Genomic DNA, 10,494 nt, shown 5'->3' on the forward strand with positions numbered 1-10,494 from the left:
TTCCTCTGACACTTCAAGGAATCTCTATACTGTGACATAGAGGATTCCACATTTTCTTGTTCCCTTCTCTTTCTTACGAGCAGGAGCAAAGACAAAGGCATTCTTGTTGAAGCTGACCCTGAACCTGAGATGACCTTGAAGAGAAAGCTAAGAGAAGCCAAAGCACAACTCTCTTTAAAGGACCTAACCGAATTCTCCAAAGAAGAAGAACACATGGCAGCCGAAAACAACAATGCAAACAATGCAAGGAAGGTGCTGGGTGACTTTACTGCACCTACTCCCGATTTCTATGGGAGAAGCATCTCTATCCCTGCCATTAGAGCAAACAACTTTGAGCTTAAGCCTCAATTAGTTTCTCTAATGCAACAGAATTGCAAGTTCCATGGACTTCCAATGGAAGATCCTCATCAGTTTTTAGCTGAGTTCTTGCAAATCTGTGACACAGTCAAGACTAATGGGGTTGACCCTGAGGTCTGCAGACTTATGCTATTCCCTTTTGCTGTAAGAGACAGAGCTAGGATATGGTTGGACTCTCAACCTAAAGAAAGCCTGGACTCTTGGGAAAAGCTAGTCAATGCCTTCTTGGCAAAGTTCTTTCCACCTCAAAAATTGAGTAAGCTTAGAGTGGAAGTCCAAACCTTCAGACAAAAGGATGGAGAATCCCTCTATGAAGCTTGGGAAAGATACAAACAATTAATCAGAAAGTGTCCTTCTGACATGCTTTCTGAATGGAGCATCATAGGTATTTTCTATGATGGTCTCTCTGAACTATCCAAGATGTCTCTGGATAGCTCTGCTGGAGGATCTCTTCATTTGAAGAAGACGCCTACAGAAGCTCAAGAGCTGATTGAAATGGTTGCAAATAACCAATTCATGTACTTCTGAAGGAATCCTGTGAACAATGAGACTAATCAGAAGAAAGGAATTCTTGAGATTGATGCTCTGAATGCCATTCTGCTCAGAATAAATATTGACTCAACAAGTCAATTTGATCTCTCAAAGTCTGGAATGCAAAATGCACCAAGCAGTACTAAGGATGCTTCATCTGAAGAAGAAGCATATGATCCTGAGAACCCTTCAATGGAAGAGGTGAATTACCTAGGAGAACCCTATGGAAACACCTACAATTCTTCATGGAGAAATCACCCAAATTTCTCATGGAAGAATCAAGAGAGACCTCAACAAGGTTTCAATAACAATAATGGTGGAAGAAACAGGTTTAGCAATGGCAAGCCTTTTCCATCATCTTCTCAGCAACAGACAGAGACCTCTAAGCAGAACCCCTCTGACTTAGCAACCATGGTCTCTGATCTGATCAAGACCACTCAAAGTTTCATGACTGAAACAAGGTCCTCCATTAGAAACTTGGAAGGACAAGTGGGTCAGCTGAGCAAGAAAATCACTGAACTCCCTCCTAGTGCTCTCCTAAGCAATACTGAAGAAAATCCAAAAGGAGAGTGCAAAGCCATTAACATGGCCGAATTCTGGGAGGAAGAAGAGAGGCAGTGAACGCCACTGAGGAAGACCTCACTGGACGTCCACTGGCCTCCTATGAGTTCCCCAATGAGGAACCATGGGAATCTGAGGCTCAAAATGAGACCATAGAGATTCCATTGGAATTACTTCTGCCATTCATGAGCTCTGATGAGTATTCTTCCTCTGAAGAGGATGAGTATGTCACTGAAGAGCAAGTTGCTAAATACCTTGGAGCAATCATGAAGCTAAATGACAAGTTATTTGGAAATGAGACTTGGGAGGATGAACCCCCTTTGCTCACCAAAGAACTGGATGACTTGTCTAGGCAGAAACTACCTCAAAAGAGGCAGGATCCTGGGAAGTTTTCAATACCTTGTACCATAGGCACTATGACCTTCAAGAAGGCCTTGTGTGACTTAGGGTCAAGTGTAAACCTCATGCCCCTCTCTGTAATGGAGAAGTTAGGGATCTCTGAGGTACAAGCTGCAAAAATCTCACTAGAGATGGCAGACAACTTATAGAGAATGTTTTGGTGAAAGTTGAAGACCATTACATCCCTACTGATTTCATAGTCCTAGAGACTGGGAAGTGCATGGATGAATCCATCATCCTTGGCAGACCTTTCCTAGCCACAGCAAAGGCTGTGATTGATGTTGATAGAGGCGAACTGATCATTCAAGTGAATGAAAATCCTATGTGTTAAGGCTCAAGGATATCCCTCTGTCATCATGGAGAAGAAGCATGAAGAGCTTCTCTCAAAACAGAGCCAAACAGAGCCCCCACAGTCAAACTCTAAGTTTGGTGTTAGGAGGCCACAACCAAACTCTAAGTTTGGTGTTAAACCCCCACATTCAAACTCTAAGTTTGGTGTTGGGAGGTTCCAACATGGCTCTGAGCATCTGTGAGGCTCCATGAGAGCCCTCTGTCAAGCTACTGACATTAAAGAAGCGCTTGTTGGGAGGCAACCCAATGTTTTATAATTAACTATTTTCTTTTGTTATTTTATCTTTTTTGTAGGTTGATGATCATAAGAAGTCACAAATCATGAAAAAGCAAAAACAGATGAAAACAGAAGAAAAATAGCACACCTGGAGGAAGAACCCACTGGCGTTTAAACGCCAGTGAGGCTAGCATTTGGGCGTTTAACGCCCAGTCTGGCACCATTCTGGTGTTTAACGCCAGAAAGGGGCACCAGACTGGCGTTAAACGCCAGAAAAGGGCAAGAACCTGGCGTAAACGCCAGGAATGGGCACCAGCCCGGCGTTTAACGCCAGAAATGGCACAAACGTGATTTGTTAGCCATTTGGTGCAGGGATGACTTTCCTTGACACACAGGATCTGTGGACCCCACAGGACTCCCACCTACCCTACCACTCTCTCCCTTCTTCACCAATCACTTCAATACCTCTTCCCCAAAAACCCCTCACCTATCAAATCCCCTCTTTCTCTTCACCACTCACATCCATCCTTCATAAAACCCCACCTACCCTCCATTCAAATTCAAACCACTTTCCCACCCAAACCCACCTCAAATGGCCGAACAACCCTCTCCCCTCTCCTATATAAACCCTCCTTCACTCCTTCATTTTCACACACCTTAAACACCATCTCTCTCCCCTTTGGCCGAATACAAAGCCACTCCCTTTCTCCTCATTTCTTCTTCTTCTACTCTCTTCTTTCTTCTTTTGCTCGAGGACGAGCAAACATTTTAAGTTTGGTGTGGTAAAAGCATTGCTTTTTGTTTTTCCATAACCATTTATGGCATCCAAGGCCGGAGAAACCTCTAAAAAAAGGAAAGGAAAGGCAAAAGCTTCCACCTCCGAGTCATGGGAGATGGATAGATTCATCTCAATGGTGCATCAAGACCACTTCTATGATGTTGTGGCCTTGAAGAAGGTGATCCCCGAGGTCCCCTTTTCACTCAAAAGGGTGAATATCGGAGATCCGCCATGAGATCCGAAGAAGAGGTTGGGAAGTGCTTACCAACCCCATTCACAAGTCGGAATCTTGATGGTTCAAGAGTTCTATGCCAATGCATGGATCACCAAGAACCATGATCAAGTGTTAACCCGAATCCAAAGAATTATCTTACTATGGTTCGGGGGAATTACTGGATTTAGTCCGAAAGTGTAAGTTGGCATTCAATTGCCCATGATGCAAGGAGATGAACATCCTTACACTAGAAGGGTCAACTTTGATCAAAGGTTGGACCAAGTCCTCACAGTTATATGTGAAGAGGGCGCACAATGGAAGAGAGATTCAAGAGGCAAGCCGTTCAATTGAGAAGGCATGACCTCAAACCCGTGGCTAGAGGATGGTTGGAGTTCATTCAACGCTCAATCATTCCCACTAGCAACGGTCCGAAGTTACTCTAGACCGGGCCATCATGATTCATAGCATCATGATTGGAGAAGAAGTGGAAGTTCATGAGGTTATAGCCCAAGAACTCTATAAGGTGGCGGACAAGTCCTCTACCTTAGCAAGGTAGCCTTTCCTCATCTCATTTGTCACCTCTGTTATTCAGTGGGAGTTGACATAGCGGGAGACATCCCTATTGATGAGGATAAGCCCATCACTAAGAAAGGATGGAGCACAAGAGACCACACTCATCATGAGATCCCTGAGATGCCTCAAGGGATGCACTTTCCTCCACAAAACTATTGGGAGCAACTGAACACCTCCCTAGGAGAATTGAGTTCCAACATGGGACAACTAAGAGTGGAGCATCAAGACACTCCATCATCCTCCATGAAATTAGAGAAGATCAAGAATCATGAGGGAGGAGCAACAAAGACAAGGAAGAGACATTGAGGAGCTCAAGCACTCCATAGGATCTTCAAGAGGAAGAAAGAGCCGCCATCACTAAGTGGACCCGTTCTTTATTTCCTTGTTCTTTATTCTTCTGTTTTTCGAATTTTATTATGTTTATCCATGTTTGCGTCTTGTGATCATTAGTGTCTTAGTGTCTATGCCTTAAAGTTATGAATGTCCTATGAATCCATCACCTTTCTTGAATAAAAACGTGCTTAATTGAAAAGAAAAAGAATTGCATGAATTTTGAATTTTATAACAGTTTAATTATTTTGATGTGGTGGCATTACTTTTGTCTTCTGAATGTGCTTAAACAGTGCATATGTCTTTGAATTTGTGGTCATGAATGTTGGCTCTTGAAAGAATGATGAAAAAGGAGACATGTTACTGAGGATCTGAAAATCATAAAAATGATTCTTGAAGCAAGAAAAAGCAGTGAATACAAAAAAAAAGAGAAAAATAGGCGGAAAAAAAAAAACCGAAAAGAAAAAAAGAAAGAAAAAGAAAAAAAGAAGAATAAAGTTGTGATCCAAGGCAAAAAGAGTGTGCTTAAGAACCCTGGACACCTCTAATTGGGGACTTTAGCAAAGCTGAGTCACAATCTGAAAAGGTTCACCCAATTATGTGTCTGTGGCATGTATGTATCCGGTGGTAATACTGGAAGACAAAGTGCTTTGGGCCACGGCCAAGACTCAAAGTAGCTGTTCAAGAATCATCATACTTAACTAGAGAATCAATAACACTATCTGGATTCTGAGTTCCTAAAGAAGCCAACCATTCTGAATTTCAAAGGATAGAGTGAGATGCCAAAACTGTTCAGAGGCAAAAAGCTAAAAGCCCCGCTCATCTAATTAAGACTGATCTTCATAGATGTTTTTGGAATTCATTGCATATTCTCTTCTTTTTATCTTATTTGATTTTTAGTTGCTTGAGGACAAGCAACAATTTAAGTTTGGTGTTGTGATGAGCGGATAATTTATACACTTTTTGGCATTGTTTTTAGTATGTTTTTGGTATAATCTAGTTAATTTTTAGTATATTTTATTAGTTTTTAGTTAAAATTCTTTTCTGGACTTTACTATTTTGTGTGTTTTTCTGTGATTTCAGGTATTTTCTGGCTGAAATTGAGGACCTGAGCAAAATCTGATTCAGAGACTAAAAAGGACTGCAGATGCTGTTGGATTCTGACCTCCCTGCACTCGAAGTGGATTTTCTGGAGCTACAGAAGCCCAATTGGCGCGCTCTCAACGGCGTTGAAAAGTAGACATTCTGGGCTTTCCAGCAATATATGATAGTCCATACTTTGCCCAAGATTTGATGGCCCAAACCGGCGTTCAAAGTCACCTCAAGAAATCCCAGCGTTAAACGCTGGAACTGGCACCCAAATGGGAGTTAAACGCCCAAACTGGCATAAAAGCTGGCGTTTAACTCCAAGAAGAGTCTCTACACGAAATTGCTTCATTGCTCAGCCCAAGCACACACCAAGTGGGCCCGGAAGTGGATTTTTGTCATTTACTCATCTCTGTACACCCTAGGCTACTAGTTTTCTATAAGTAGGACCTTTTACTATTGTATTTTTATGAGAGAGAGCTTTTGATCATGTTTTATGATTGAACTCAATTTGGGAGGCTGGCCATTCGGCCATGCCTAGACCTTATGCTTATGTATTTTCAACGGTGGAGTTTCTACACACCATAGATTAAGGTGTGGAGCTCTGCTGTACCTCGAGTATTAATGCAATTACTATTGTTCTTCCATTCAATTCCGCTTGTTCTTCATTCTAAGATATCACTTGTTCTTCAACTTGATGTTGATCACCTGACAACCGAGTGCTCGCCTGACAAACGAGCCAACCATTCCGTGAGATCAGAGTCTTCTTGTATAGGCAAGAACTGATGGCATTCAAGAGAATCCGGAAGGTCTAACCTTGTCTGTGGTATTCTGAGTAGGATTCAATGACTGACTGACGTACTTCAAACTCCTAGCAGGCGGGGCGTTAGTGACAGACGCAAAAGTATCGATGGATATTATTCCTGACCGAGAACCGACATGAATTCCGCGGCCGTGACAGGGCATATGCAATCGCTTTCACTGAGAGGGGAGGTAGCCATTGACAACGGTGAAACCCTACACGAGCTTGCCATGGAAAGGAATAAGAAGGATTGGATGAAGACAGTAGGAAAGCAGAGAGACGGAAGGAAGGCATCTTCATGCACTTATCTGAAGTTCCTACCAATGAATTACATAAGTATATCTATCCTTATCTTTTATGTTATTTTCGTTCATCACCATATACATTTGAGTCTGCCTGACTAAGATTTGCAAGATGACCATAGCTTGCTTCATATTAACAATCTCCGTGGGATCGACCCTTACTCACGTAAGGTATTACTTGGACGACCCAGTGCACTTGCTGGTTAGTTGTGCGAAGTTGTGTAATGCCATGGAATTGAACTACCAAGTTTTTGGAGTTCATGACCGGGGATTATGAGAGTTGTGAAAAGTATTGTTCACAATTTCACGCACCACAGAACCTTAAAATCAAACAACACTTTGCCTCCGTTGAACATCCTCAGACAAACGGACTAGCGGAAGCAGCAAATAAAGTCATCTTGCATGCACTTAAGAAGAAATTAGACGACGCTAAGGGACTCTGGGCCGAGCTAATTCCTGAAGTCCTTTGGGGATATAATACAACACCACAATCATCAACCAAAGAAACGCCATTCCGACTCGTATATGGCTCTGAAGCTATGATATCATTGAAAATCTCGCAGAGCTCCATCAGAACGCATCTCGGCAACCCAGACGAAGCTTGGCGAGCCGAGCTAGACATCATCGAAGAAATAAGGGATTTAGCAACACTCCGACAACGAGCGGCACAACAAACAATATCTTGGCGATACAATAAGTCGGTAAGAAGCCGATCATTTGAAAAATGCGACTTAGTTATTCGTAAGACAGAGGTGGCACGAAAACCACCATCCCATGGAAAGCTCGCAGCAAACTGGGATGGCCCATACCGAGTTACACAAGTCCTCGGCAACGAAGCATACAGATTAGAATCAATAAATGGTACAGTTATACCTAATACTTTGAATGTTTCCTCCCTAAAAAAATTTATAGTTAAAAGTCAGGGACAGGCTTGTACTCTTTTTCCTACTACCAAGATTTTTTTCCAAAGGGTTTTGCTTGGAGAGGTTTTAACCAGGCTAGCCTACCTGCACCTTTGTATCCAAAGGTTCATCACTTTAATAAATAAAGTTCATCTCAAAATATATATGAACTCTACGTATCAATCATTTTGATTACTTTCCCAATTCAAAGCATATCTACAAATTCATCTACTATTAACACTCAAACGACGAACATTTTCAATCCGAAAATACTCGGCGCTAATATCAAGGAATATTCTAAACAGAAATTCCAATCAAATAAGCAACAAGCTTTCTCAAATAACTCAAAAAGCAATTCCAACAATAATATATAAAACATAGTCAAGCAGCTCTATCAGCATAACTACAAATAGAAATGATCACAAAGTCTAAACCATTACACATGTTCCAACAACAAATCCAAAAAACTTAAAAGTTCTATCAAATATAAAACGACTGAAAAGCATACTAAGCATTCTCAGCCTCATCTTCGGCAACACCATCATCCTCAACCATCTTTCCATCATGGACAATCTTCGCAGGATCCATCTTAGACAGATCGGCATCAGGTACCAGGTACTTAGCCTGTAAGCATGCTCTTTCAAACTCCTCAATAATAGAGTCCAAAATTTCATCACCTTTCTTTTTTTCCATTTCTTTAAGCTGGGCAGTAACCTCAATCAGCCGAGATTCCACACTCGCCAAATCAGCTTCCTTTTTCTTCAAATCTTCCACATCCTTAGCATAACTATCTTTTGTTTCCTTCAACTGCTTCTCAGTTTCGGTCAACCTAGTCTGTAACTCGGCAACAGTACCTTTGCTCTTATTCAATTCTTCTTTCAACAGTGAAGATTCCTCTTTTTCAACTGTCACCTTTTTATGCCTCAATTTCTGACTACGCCCTAAACTGGCTAGCCTCAAACCAACAACCTACAAAAAATGGTAACTACAAGGTATATAAAGCATCCAACTAACAAAACTAGATTGCCAATATAAAAGCAAAACCTTACCTGCATATACTGCCCGATAGCCATTTCACCGACCTCATTCGCTAAAGAAACATTGGCGGAAGACTGACAATACTCGTCCGCCACAGCCATATAGGGGTAGTCTTTCCCCCACACAGACAGACATTTGCTTTGCTCAAACATCTCATAAAGTCTTTTTTGATTCACAACAAAAGCCTGAATTTCTTCTACGAAAACTCTCTACTCTTTCCCACTAGATTCCTCAGACAAGTCTACTACATCCGACTTCCTCTTTTTTAAAATCACCTTCCTACGACCCTTAGGAGGCTGACTAACTTCGTTAGCCCCTACCACCTTCTCACGATTTGTCAAAGAAACTTCCTTTTCCAAGTTCTTATTTTTGATTCGAGACCTCAGCGACGCAGCTGAAACACCAGGATACTTACCCCCTGAAAGTTCCAAGCAAACAACAACAAATCAGTGCAAATTTAAACACTAAATTGAACGGATACATAAACACAACTCACCCATATATTCTACCACAGCATCTCTGTTTTCATCCCACTTTAACAATTCAAACATTGAAATCAAGTCTTTCCGATCAATTTGTTACACCAGGAACTCAATAATACACACATTTCTCGGAGTAATGAGTTCGGCCCCGAGGATGTTCTGAGATTCCGAACACCACCATAAAGGAAACCTCTCAGCCAACAACTCATCCATATAAAACGAAAACTCTCTCTCAACATTTCTCACTTTCAGGTACATCTCTTTAAAATCCTTGAAAGATGATTTATATAATTTGAAGATACCAAACCCGGGAGTGCTGTTCAGATTAACCCACCACCCTTTCCAAAACCCTTTAGCTTGAAATAGAGAAAAGAACAAATCCACAGAAAGCTCCTCTTCCAGAAATTCCATTAATATTTCGAAACATCTCAGAAATGCCCAGCCATTAAGATGCAATTGTGAAGGAGCACAGTTTAGTTGCTTCAGAATTTGACACTCAAAAACAGTAAAAGGTAACCTCACTCGTAGTTCCTCTAAAACACAACTATGCATATAGAAAAATTCAAATCCTTGCCCCCTATGGTAAACCCTATCCTCACTACTACATGGCAGTAACTCCACTTCAACACCACACCCAACCCTCACGATTTTCTTTACATCTATCTCCTTTACAGCTGCATCATCACGAAACAAGGAAATCCGAGACTTTACATCTTCACTTACCCAGTCATAGGACCAATCAATCTTCCCTTTCTTCTCCTTATCAAACCCCATGACAAAACCAGAAAAGAAAAGCAAAAAGGAAGAAGACGCAGATGATAAAATAAAAATGAAAGAGATGGCATGTATACCTCTTTTACGCATTCTATTTTCAAAGTAGCAAAAATCATGAGTCAGGTAAACAAAAGTTAGTAGCCAAACCACTAAACTTAATCATATATCAAAGTAACTGCTACTTCAATCACATCAAACGGTGCAGTTGCTTTGAGAACAGGAGAAGCTTTTAATACTCCAAGTACTATTTCTCTCTCCTCAATAAAAGTGGACACAACCCCCTACTTTCCAAACAATTAAATTCCTTTTTAATGAAGTATGTTGAACTGGGGGCTCACTCAATAAACTCATTCAACCGAGTTATAACTCACCAAGAAGCTCAACCTACTTCATTAAAAAATCCTCTTCAGACTAAACTTGGGGGCTGTGATATGGCCATCATCAATATGAGTTATAACTCGACATTGAGACCGTCATCAATATGAGCTATAACTCGGTATCATCCGTTATAGCTCGGCTTTTATGAGCCATAACTCGGTTGGATTTATGTTCTTATCATAATCGATGTTCAAATGACAAACCCGTCAGTTACGATACCCATCATCCCAAAACCGACGTTAACGCCTAAAGCGTAACGGATAAGGAACCTATCGTATAAAGGAAGGTAAATCATTTTTTCTAAGTTAAGTTTGAACAAGACAATATACTGACTTAAGTTTTGGAGTGCCTTTGCAGGTACACTCCTCTCTCTCACCATTGCTCGTGCTCTCACGCTACGACGAAAAGGAAAAATTTAG

At 41.2% G+C, this 10,494-nt stretch overlaps 1 non-coding gene across 1 annotated transcript; it reads right to left on the reverse strand.

The window, feature by feature from the left end:
• Positions 1–615: 615 nt before the first annotated feature.
• Positions 616–723, reverse strand: LOC130983964 (small nucleolar RNA R71). The gene has a single exon (XR_009087929.1). It is a non-coding gene; the product is annotated as a small nucleolar RNA R71 (small nucleolar RNA).
• Between the last annotated feature and the right edge of the window lie 9,771 nt (positions 724–10,494).

This window comes from Arachis stenosperma, chromosome 5 (assembly GCF_014773155.1).
Source record: "Arachis stenosperma cultivar V10309 chromosome 5, arast.V10309.gnm1.PFL2, whole genome shotgun sequence".
Taxonomy (NCBI): Eukaryota; Viridiplantae; Streptophyta; class Magnoliopsida; order Fabales; family Fabaceae; genus Arachis; species Arachis stenosperma.